The following is an 8,469-nucleotide window of genomic DNA, read 5'->3' as shown; positions in this document are numbered from 1 at the left end:
TCACGATAGAAGACCAGAAACTGGGAAACCAAGGGTCAAAGGGACAGTGAGAAATTAAAGTTACTAATATTAGTAAAGAAGAAATACTGGAGAAATTAATGGGACTAAAAGCTGGCAAATCCCTTAGACCTGATGGTCTACATTCTAGAGTTCTGAAAGAGGTGGCTACAAAGATAGTGGATGCACTGGTTATGATCTTCAAAAATTCCTAAGATTCTGGAACAGTCGCAGTGTATTGGAAATGTAAAACTGCTATTCAGAATCTCTCAGAATCACAATGCAGAAGAGGCCTTTCGGCCCATCGAGTCTGCACCAACACGTGAGAAACACCTGACCTACCTACCTAATCCCATTTACCAGCACTTGGCCCATAACCTTGAATGTTATGACGTGCCAAGTGCTCATCCAGGTACTTTTTAAAGGATGTGAGGTGACCCAGGCAGTGCATTCCAGACCGTCACCACCCTCTGGGTAAAAAAGTTTTTCCTCACATCCCCCCACCTTGAACATATGCCCCCTTGTAACTGACTCTTCAACAAAGGGGAACAGCTGCACCCTATCCACCCTGTCCATGCCCCTCATAATCTTGTACACCTCGATCAGGTCACCCCTCAGTCTTCTCTGTTCCAACGAAAACAACCCAAGTCTATCCAACCTCTCTTCATAACTTAAATGTTTCATCCTGGTGAATCTCCTCTGCACCCCCTCCAGTGCAATCACATCCTTCCTATAATGTGGTGACTAGAACTGCACATACTACTCCGGCTGTGGCCTCACCAAGGTTCTATACAACTCCAACATGACCTCCCTACTTTTGTAATCTATGCCTTGATTGATAAAGGCAAGTGTCCCATATGCCTTTTTCACCACCCCACTAACATGCCTATCTGCCTTCAGAGATCTATGGACACACACACCAAGGTCCCTTTGTTCCTCAGAACTTCCTAGTTCATTGAATACTTCCTTGTCAAATTACTCCTTCCAAAGTATATCACCTCTCACTTTTCAGGGTTAAATTCCATCTGCCACTTATCTGCCCATTTGACCATCCCGTCTATATCTTCCTGTAGCTCAAGACACACAACCTCACTGTTAACCACCTGGCCAATTCAGGAAAGAAAGAAATAAAACCAGAAACCCACAGGCAAGTTAGCCTGGCATCAGTTGACGGGGAAAATGCTGGAATCCATTACAAAGGAAGTGATATCAGAGCACTTAGAAAATCCTGATACGTTTAGGCAGAGTCAACATGATTTTGGAAAAGGGAAATTATGTCTGACAAATCTGTTAGAGATTATGGAGTAAGTAACCACAGGCTAGATTAAGGAGCACCAGTGGACAGTTTTAAAAAGCATTTGATAAGGTGCCACTTGAAAGGCTGTTACATGAGATAAGGTCCCATAGGAATGAGAGGAATATATTAGCATAGCTAGAGGATTGATTAAAGATCAGAAAACACAGAGTAGGCATAAATGGGTCATTTTCAGATTCACAGGCTGTCACTAGTCAGGGGGGCTGCAATGTCAGTGCTGGGGTCTCAGCATTTAATAACTTAGATGAGTGGACCAATTGTAATATCCAAGGTTGCTGATGCTATAATGTAAGCTATGAGGAGTGTGCAAAGAGATATAGATAGGTTAAGTGACTGGAAACAAGATGGTGGTGGATGGAGTGTGACATGGGAAAATGTGAGGTTATTTACTTTGGAAGCAACAATAGCAAAACACAATATTCTTTACATAGTGAGAAACTATTAAATAGTGATCAAAGGGATTTTGGAGTCCTTGTAGAAGAAACACAAAGTTAACATAAAGGTACAGCAAGCAATTAGGAAGGAAAATGCTATATTGGCCTTTATTATAAGGGGGTGTTAGAATATAACAGGAAGGAAGTCTTGCTGCAATTATACGGGTCTCTGGTGAGAGCGCACCTGGAGCATTGTGCGCATTTTTTAAGCGCCATACCTGAGGAAAGATAAACTTGCTTTAGAGGGTTTACAACAAAGGTTCATGAGATTAATTCCTGAGGTGAAAGGATAGCCCTATGAGGAGAAATTGAGTAGAATGGATCTACACTGTCTGGAGTTTAGACAAATGAGATTTCTCATTCAAACATTTCTGTTCTAATGAAAGGTCATCAACCTGTAAGGTTAACTCTGTCACTCTGCAGATGCTGCCTGACCTGCTGAGTACTCCCAGAATTTCCTCCTTATATTCGAGCGGGTTGAGAGGCTGTTTCCCCGACTGGAGAATCTAAAACTTGGAGACACAGACCCAGGAGAAGGGATCAGCATTTAAGATTGGGATGAGGAGAATTTAATTTACTAAAAGAGGGTTTTAAATCTTTGGAATTCTGTACCTGGTGCTCGGTCACTGAGTATATTCAAGGTGAAGATCAGTGTTTTCTTGGAATCCAAGAGCAACAAGAAAGTGGAGTTGATGTCAAAGATAAGCCATGATTTTATTGAATGGTGGTGCAGACATGAGAGGTTATATGGCCTATTCCTGCTCCAGTTTCTGATGTTCTTACTCCCAGGACAGGTACAGCATAGGGTTAGATACAGAGTAAAGCTCCCTCTACACTGTCCCCTTCAAACACTCCCAGGACAGGTACAGCATGGGGTTACATACAGAGTGAAGCTCCCTCTACACTGTCCCCATCAAACACCCCCAGGACAGGTACAGCATAGGGTTAGATACAGAGTAAAGCTCCCTCTACACTGTCCCCTTCAAACACTCCCAGGGCAGGTACAGCACAGCTTAGATACAGAGTAAATCTGTCTTTACTCTGTGCTTCGTGATCACAACAAGAGGGAACAACATTGTAGCATCAACTTGATGAGTCAACAAAAGTGGCTTCTGGATTTCTCAAGACATTGAGTCTTGGCTTTCAAAAATCTAAACTTTTTCACCTAATAGGTAATTGAAATTGTACGTTGAGTTTGCTACAGCATAATGAAGGAATGGAGCTATTTAAATGCACTCTATTCCCAACATATTAATTGATAAAGAAATGTGGGTTTCTGTCCGTCTTTGGTTGTGTTCTTAGGTTTGAAGGCAGTTCAAGCTTCTAAGGAGCCTCTAATGGTGAGCTGCTTCTCGGCGTCTTAACCCAACCCTCCACCTCCTTTTGCATGGTTACACAAGAACCTGGGAGTAAGTGATCCATTCGCTGCCCGGGGAGCAATATGTGGAACAAAATACCCTAAAAGTGAAGGAGATGTGAGAGAGAACTAGAAAACAGATTTGAAGTTGATCAAAAAGAGCCAAAGTGGATTAAGAGTCAAGATCATCTGGAATAATGCAAGCATACTAGCTGCAGAATAAGCAGAATTTTGCTGTCGATATGTTTAATATTTGATCTTTACAAGTCCATGCAAATACAAGCTGTGTCTGTGCCATTAATTTCTTAATAAATTTGCTAGGTGTTTTTTTTACAAAATTACCGTGTGCATTCTTCTCATCTGCAGAGTCCTGCTGCTTATAAACAACATGAACAGTTACAATAATAGACAGGTACAGTGAAGCCTGTTAAAGGCCACAGGTATAAAATGATTGAACAACACAAGTATAAAAATGACCATTCCCTGTAAGAGACAGAATCCATTTCTCAAGCCTACAATAATCACAGTTTGAAACCACCCAAAAACCATCAACAGGCACTAACTGCGCAGAGGGGTGTATTTAATTACTTTTCAAAATTATCTCTTAGTGAAGAAACACATTTTAGTCACCTGGTTTTATTTTTAAGATGGTTGTTTGTAATGATTCAGTACCATTGGGAAAAGTTGGCTGTGTGCTGATGGGTTATATCCTTGTTGATGGGAGCCATATGAAGACTCACAGAAATATCAATGGCAGAATTTGCTCTGAAACACTCGTGCCATCTCTTAGTAGAATTGAGTTTGAGAGCAGATTGTAGGACTGCCCTTTGGGAAAGAATGTGGCGCAGAGATGGTAAAAAACAACTATGACCCAACACTTTGGAGAGAGTTCCCTTTCTCCAGATTCACCTATGCACAAGATATATTTATACCATGCATAGGATGGTGGTCCTTTCAACTAAGACCAGCAGTGGACCTCCCATCCCAAAACAGGTTTGGACAAAAAGGTCACACATCCTACCTCAGCTCATGCATCAGGAGAAACATACAGTCTCTCTGATCACAACTGTTGCTTAAGTGAGTCTAGAGTTTACCCTTCACTACTACCCCCAGAGGTCCATTCCAGATAGTGGCTATTCTTTTTGGGCTGAACTTAGTGGCTTTAATCCGATTTGCCACAGTTTCATGGAAATTGTTTCTTGATTTTCCCTGACTGTTTTTTTCTCTATAATTGATAGACCACAAGTAAGTGCTGGAGTGAAACATCGTCCCCACCTCCAGATCACCCCTCTCCAAGGGTGAGGTAGAGTCCATATCTCTATGAAACTTTCCAAATAACACTGAATTCCTTCGCTGAAACCTGTTTTGTGTGCACCTCAAATTACCTGCAAAGACAGCCTGTTTAATTTGTTTCCTTATGCTAATTATATGGAATTTGACTTTAATAATTCAAGCCCCTATTTTAGTTAGAACACAGACTACTTTCTAATATCCTACAATCTACAGTAAACAGTGAAGTAGGTACAGCTGAAAGGAACTATTAAAAGTCGTTGGTTAAAACCATCACCACTGCATATACTGGTGAATGTTAAATTCTATCATGTATTTTAGTCCTGTAAACATCAATGCTTGCCCCTAAGATTCCTCACAAGTTTATGCCATCTTCAGACACCAACACATAGACCTTTCCATTGGGGAAGCTATTTTGCTCAGTTATTACGATAGTTTTCACAGTTGGTTGGAGTTCGTTGCAAGTGCCGATGTGAAATGCCAGAACCAACACTTGGTATTTCCATCATTGGCAATGTCAGCTGACCATCTAGAGGAGGGGCTAAGAAGTACTGGAAAATGAGGAAGCAAGAAGGAGCAGAGGCCATGGAGAAGTCATTTCTCCTATCAGCCAAGAGCGTGTCCCCATCAATCAATTGTATTGATGGCATTAAAAGCTCCAGCTAAGGAAGCTAAGATCAGGCAAATGGAGGTCACTCACAGGGCAGTCAAAGCCACTGCAGCTTCAAGCACCAACTCTAACAGTTAACTGAGTCTGTTGCCTATTTTGAAAAATGTATTGCAGAGAAGCCCAGTGGTAATACTGTAACTTTTAACAGAAGGGTATCTGCTTCTTGGTTGTTTAATTCAATTTGAATTCCTTCTTTTTATTCATTCAGAAAATGTGTGTGACTGGCTGGGCCAGCATTTAATACCCATTCCTAATTACTCTTGAGAAGGTGGTGGTGATCCACCTTTTTGAACTGCTGCAGTCCATGTGGTGAATATTCTCAGTACAATAATGATCTAGGGGCAGAGAGGGAAAATTGAAAGAGGGGAAATCAAAAAGCATGGAAAATCTCATTTGAAGTCAGTCCCTTTCACTATCCTTGTAGGCCACCCTCTATCCAAATCATCTCATCTCCCGAACAAAGTCTCTTCAACCATGCCTCCTAATATCTCTTTCTTAGGTTCAGTGTCAGTTTTTATTTGTAAAGTGCCTCTGAATGTAACGTGCCTCTAATGTAGCCTTGGAAAACTCCACTAGAAATTTTGTCCTGGCTCTCTGACATCCTTTGGCTCAAATATTCACTTGGTGACTTCAAGCCTTCTGGTTTCCATTTATTTACAAGATGGACAGTAGGAGTGAACCTACCATCATCTTGAGGGAGGGGTGATAAGTTAACTTTTGGATTGGAGACCCTTCAGGTTGCAGAGATTGAGGGAGAGCCTACTCTCAGAGTTGGCCTGTTCATTAGAAGGAGTCTCAAAGCTTGGTGTTGTTCTGTACTAGTCTGTAGCCTCAGTGTTTGCCTCTTTTTGTTCTCTTTTTGGGGTTTGGGGACTGCTCCCCCTTTGCTGAATCACTTTTAATTGGAGGTCTGATCGACAGGGTTCCAATTCATCTTCTCATGACCCCTAAGAATCACTTCTCGCTGTCTCTATTGTATCCAATTCCTTCTCTGATGTTCAGATAATATCATCTATCCATTGTTTAAGCAGCTTACAGATAATCCCACTGAGACAGACTCTCTTCCCCTTCCCTTTTCACTAATTCTATTAACTAAGTCTTCATCTTTCATTCTTTCCATTTCTGACAAAGGATCTCCACCCGAAATGTTATCATCTCAGAGCTGACCTGTGGGACAGTTGGGAAATGATGACTCTGTTCCCTGCTTTGTGCCTTGTATTACCAGCAAGTAATCCTAGACCAGATAGAGCGTGATCAAGTGTTGAGTGAAGCTCCTTTTACACTGCCTATCAATATTTCCTCAGACAGTTATTTCTGAGTGCCAGCTTCACTTATGCTCTTTATGATCTCATCTACCCAGTGCCAATTTATAACAAACTTGAGGCAGATTTGAAGCATATGAACAATCCTACCCACCAGGACTGAGATCGTGACAACTCCTTTCCCAAAAAGACATTTAGACCAAGAAAAGAGAAGAGATTAAACCGAACATCAATGTTCCCTCTAATTTCTCTGAGTTGTACATGGCCTGTTTGTTGCACTGCATGATCCCTTTAAGATTGCTGTCTGGTGGCACATATGCCCATTTTACAGTTTGGTTACCATCTTAATTGGTTGTGAGCAGCCTGTATGTTTCCTCCGAGGTAAATTCCAGATTTCTGCGTGGTCGTGCACCCACACAGCTTAGTGGGAGCATTGACCACCATCCGTTTAGGATTGGAACCCAAGCCGCTGAGACTCTGCCTTTACCTTTTGCCTTTGATTTCTTCCTGACTGCCTTATCTAAGTGTTTGGACTCTGGACTCTGATACCCCACAGCCTTCTCTTACATATTAATCTAGGGTCAGAACAATAATGTTGTAATAACTGGCCCAGTGGGTCTGTACTTCAGTAAGAACCGTCCTGACAGCTTTTGTTGCCAAGTTGAAATTGAGTTGAAACTCCTTAAAGTTCCCTGGGTGACTCAATGGAAGCAGAGATGGAAGAAACATTAATTTAATATATACTTATATATTTTTAATATGTATTTAATATATGTTGAACATATGAATACGTATGTCAACTCAGAAGCCTCGTGAAAGGGCTATAGTGCCTTCTGTTCCCCCTCTACCTCAGTTTTGCTTTCCTCTTCCCTTGAATTTTTTTCCCCATCCTTTGCCCTTCCCCCCTTCCATGTTGCTAGCTTGCAGTCGGTGCACTTTGTGATGTGAAGTAAGTTCTGCCCAGTCTTCTCAAGATGACAAGTCCAGGCTACAAGACAGAGAAAGTAATGACTCGCTTGGCCACTGGCAGAATTTGTGGTAATTGTAAGGAAGCAGATTTCCTACAAACTCATCTTGATAACTCCAGGGAACATAGAAAGAAACCGGTTTGGTGGAGTGTTCAAACACTTGCAACACTGAATGTTCTAATGTTGCTAAACATTATCCAGGGAAAGAAAGACTGTGCTTAAAGCTTTGTCATTAATGACTCACAACACAAGCACTGTGAGCTATGACTTTCCAATTGGTCGATAACCTTTCAACTTACACAATAAAATGACTGTGTTTGCAAATGAGTCATTTGACTATATTTGCATGTGTCTCTTTCTTACCTGTATTACTAAATGTCAAGGTAACAGTTGTGGATTATCTTCAATAGAATACGCCAGAACAACAAAATTTAACTCAGGGCTGGAGTTTCTGGATTTCCAAACCATTTACCATTAACCATTAATAGGCAACCAGGGCCGGGATTTTTTGGCCCTGCCCACCGCCGGAATCTTCCGGTCCCGCTGAAAGTCAATGGCCTTTTGGCTGGCCCACCACATCCCCTGCAGCAGATCCCGCCATGGCGTGGCCAGAAAATCCCGGCCCAAGTTTTAGCTTTCTCTTCAGAGAAGAGGTTGGTGGAGGGTAAATGTTGTTTATTATTTATGGTGTTTTTTTTCTGTTCAAGGAACATCTCAATAATGTCAACCTTTTTGTCCAAAGGTAATAGGCTGGATTATATGCTGATCCCTGCACCCAGCGTAAATGTTGTGGGCATGCCACCCCTGCTTGGTTGGCTCACCCCACTTTAAGTTTTTGGCCAATTTGGCCCCCATTCCTGGAGGGCGTCCACCTCAGAGACAGTCAGAGGCCAGCAGCTCTGGAATATAGACAGCACCACCAGGAGCAGTGGCCACTGCCGGTACTGCACTGAAGGCATCGAGGAGGCATTCAGCAATGGACTGGATCCCCAGGTAAGTCCAGGATCTGGCAGGGGCAGGGTTGGCAGCAAGGAGGACAGGACAGGGAACAAAGGTTGGCACGGGAAGGGAAAACCAGGGGGCGATTGGGGACCTCCGATTGCCACTGGTGGCCCGGAAAGGAGGCACATCCCCTTTACTGGCCAGCAGCCCATAGGGTCAAACCTGCTGGCTGCA

The sequence above is a fragment of the Cetorhinus maximus genome, chromosome 21 (assembly GCF_964194155.1).
Source record: "Cetorhinus maximus chromosome 21, sCetMax3.hap1.1, whole genome shotgun sequence".
In the NCBI taxonomy this organism is placed as follows: domain Eukaryota; kingdom Metazoa; phylum Chordata; class Chondrichthyes; order Lamniformes; family Cetorhinidae; genus Cetorhinus; species Cetorhinus maximus.
The sequence above is the reverse complement of the archived record's forward strand: the minus strand, read 5'-3'. Positions refer to the sequence as shown.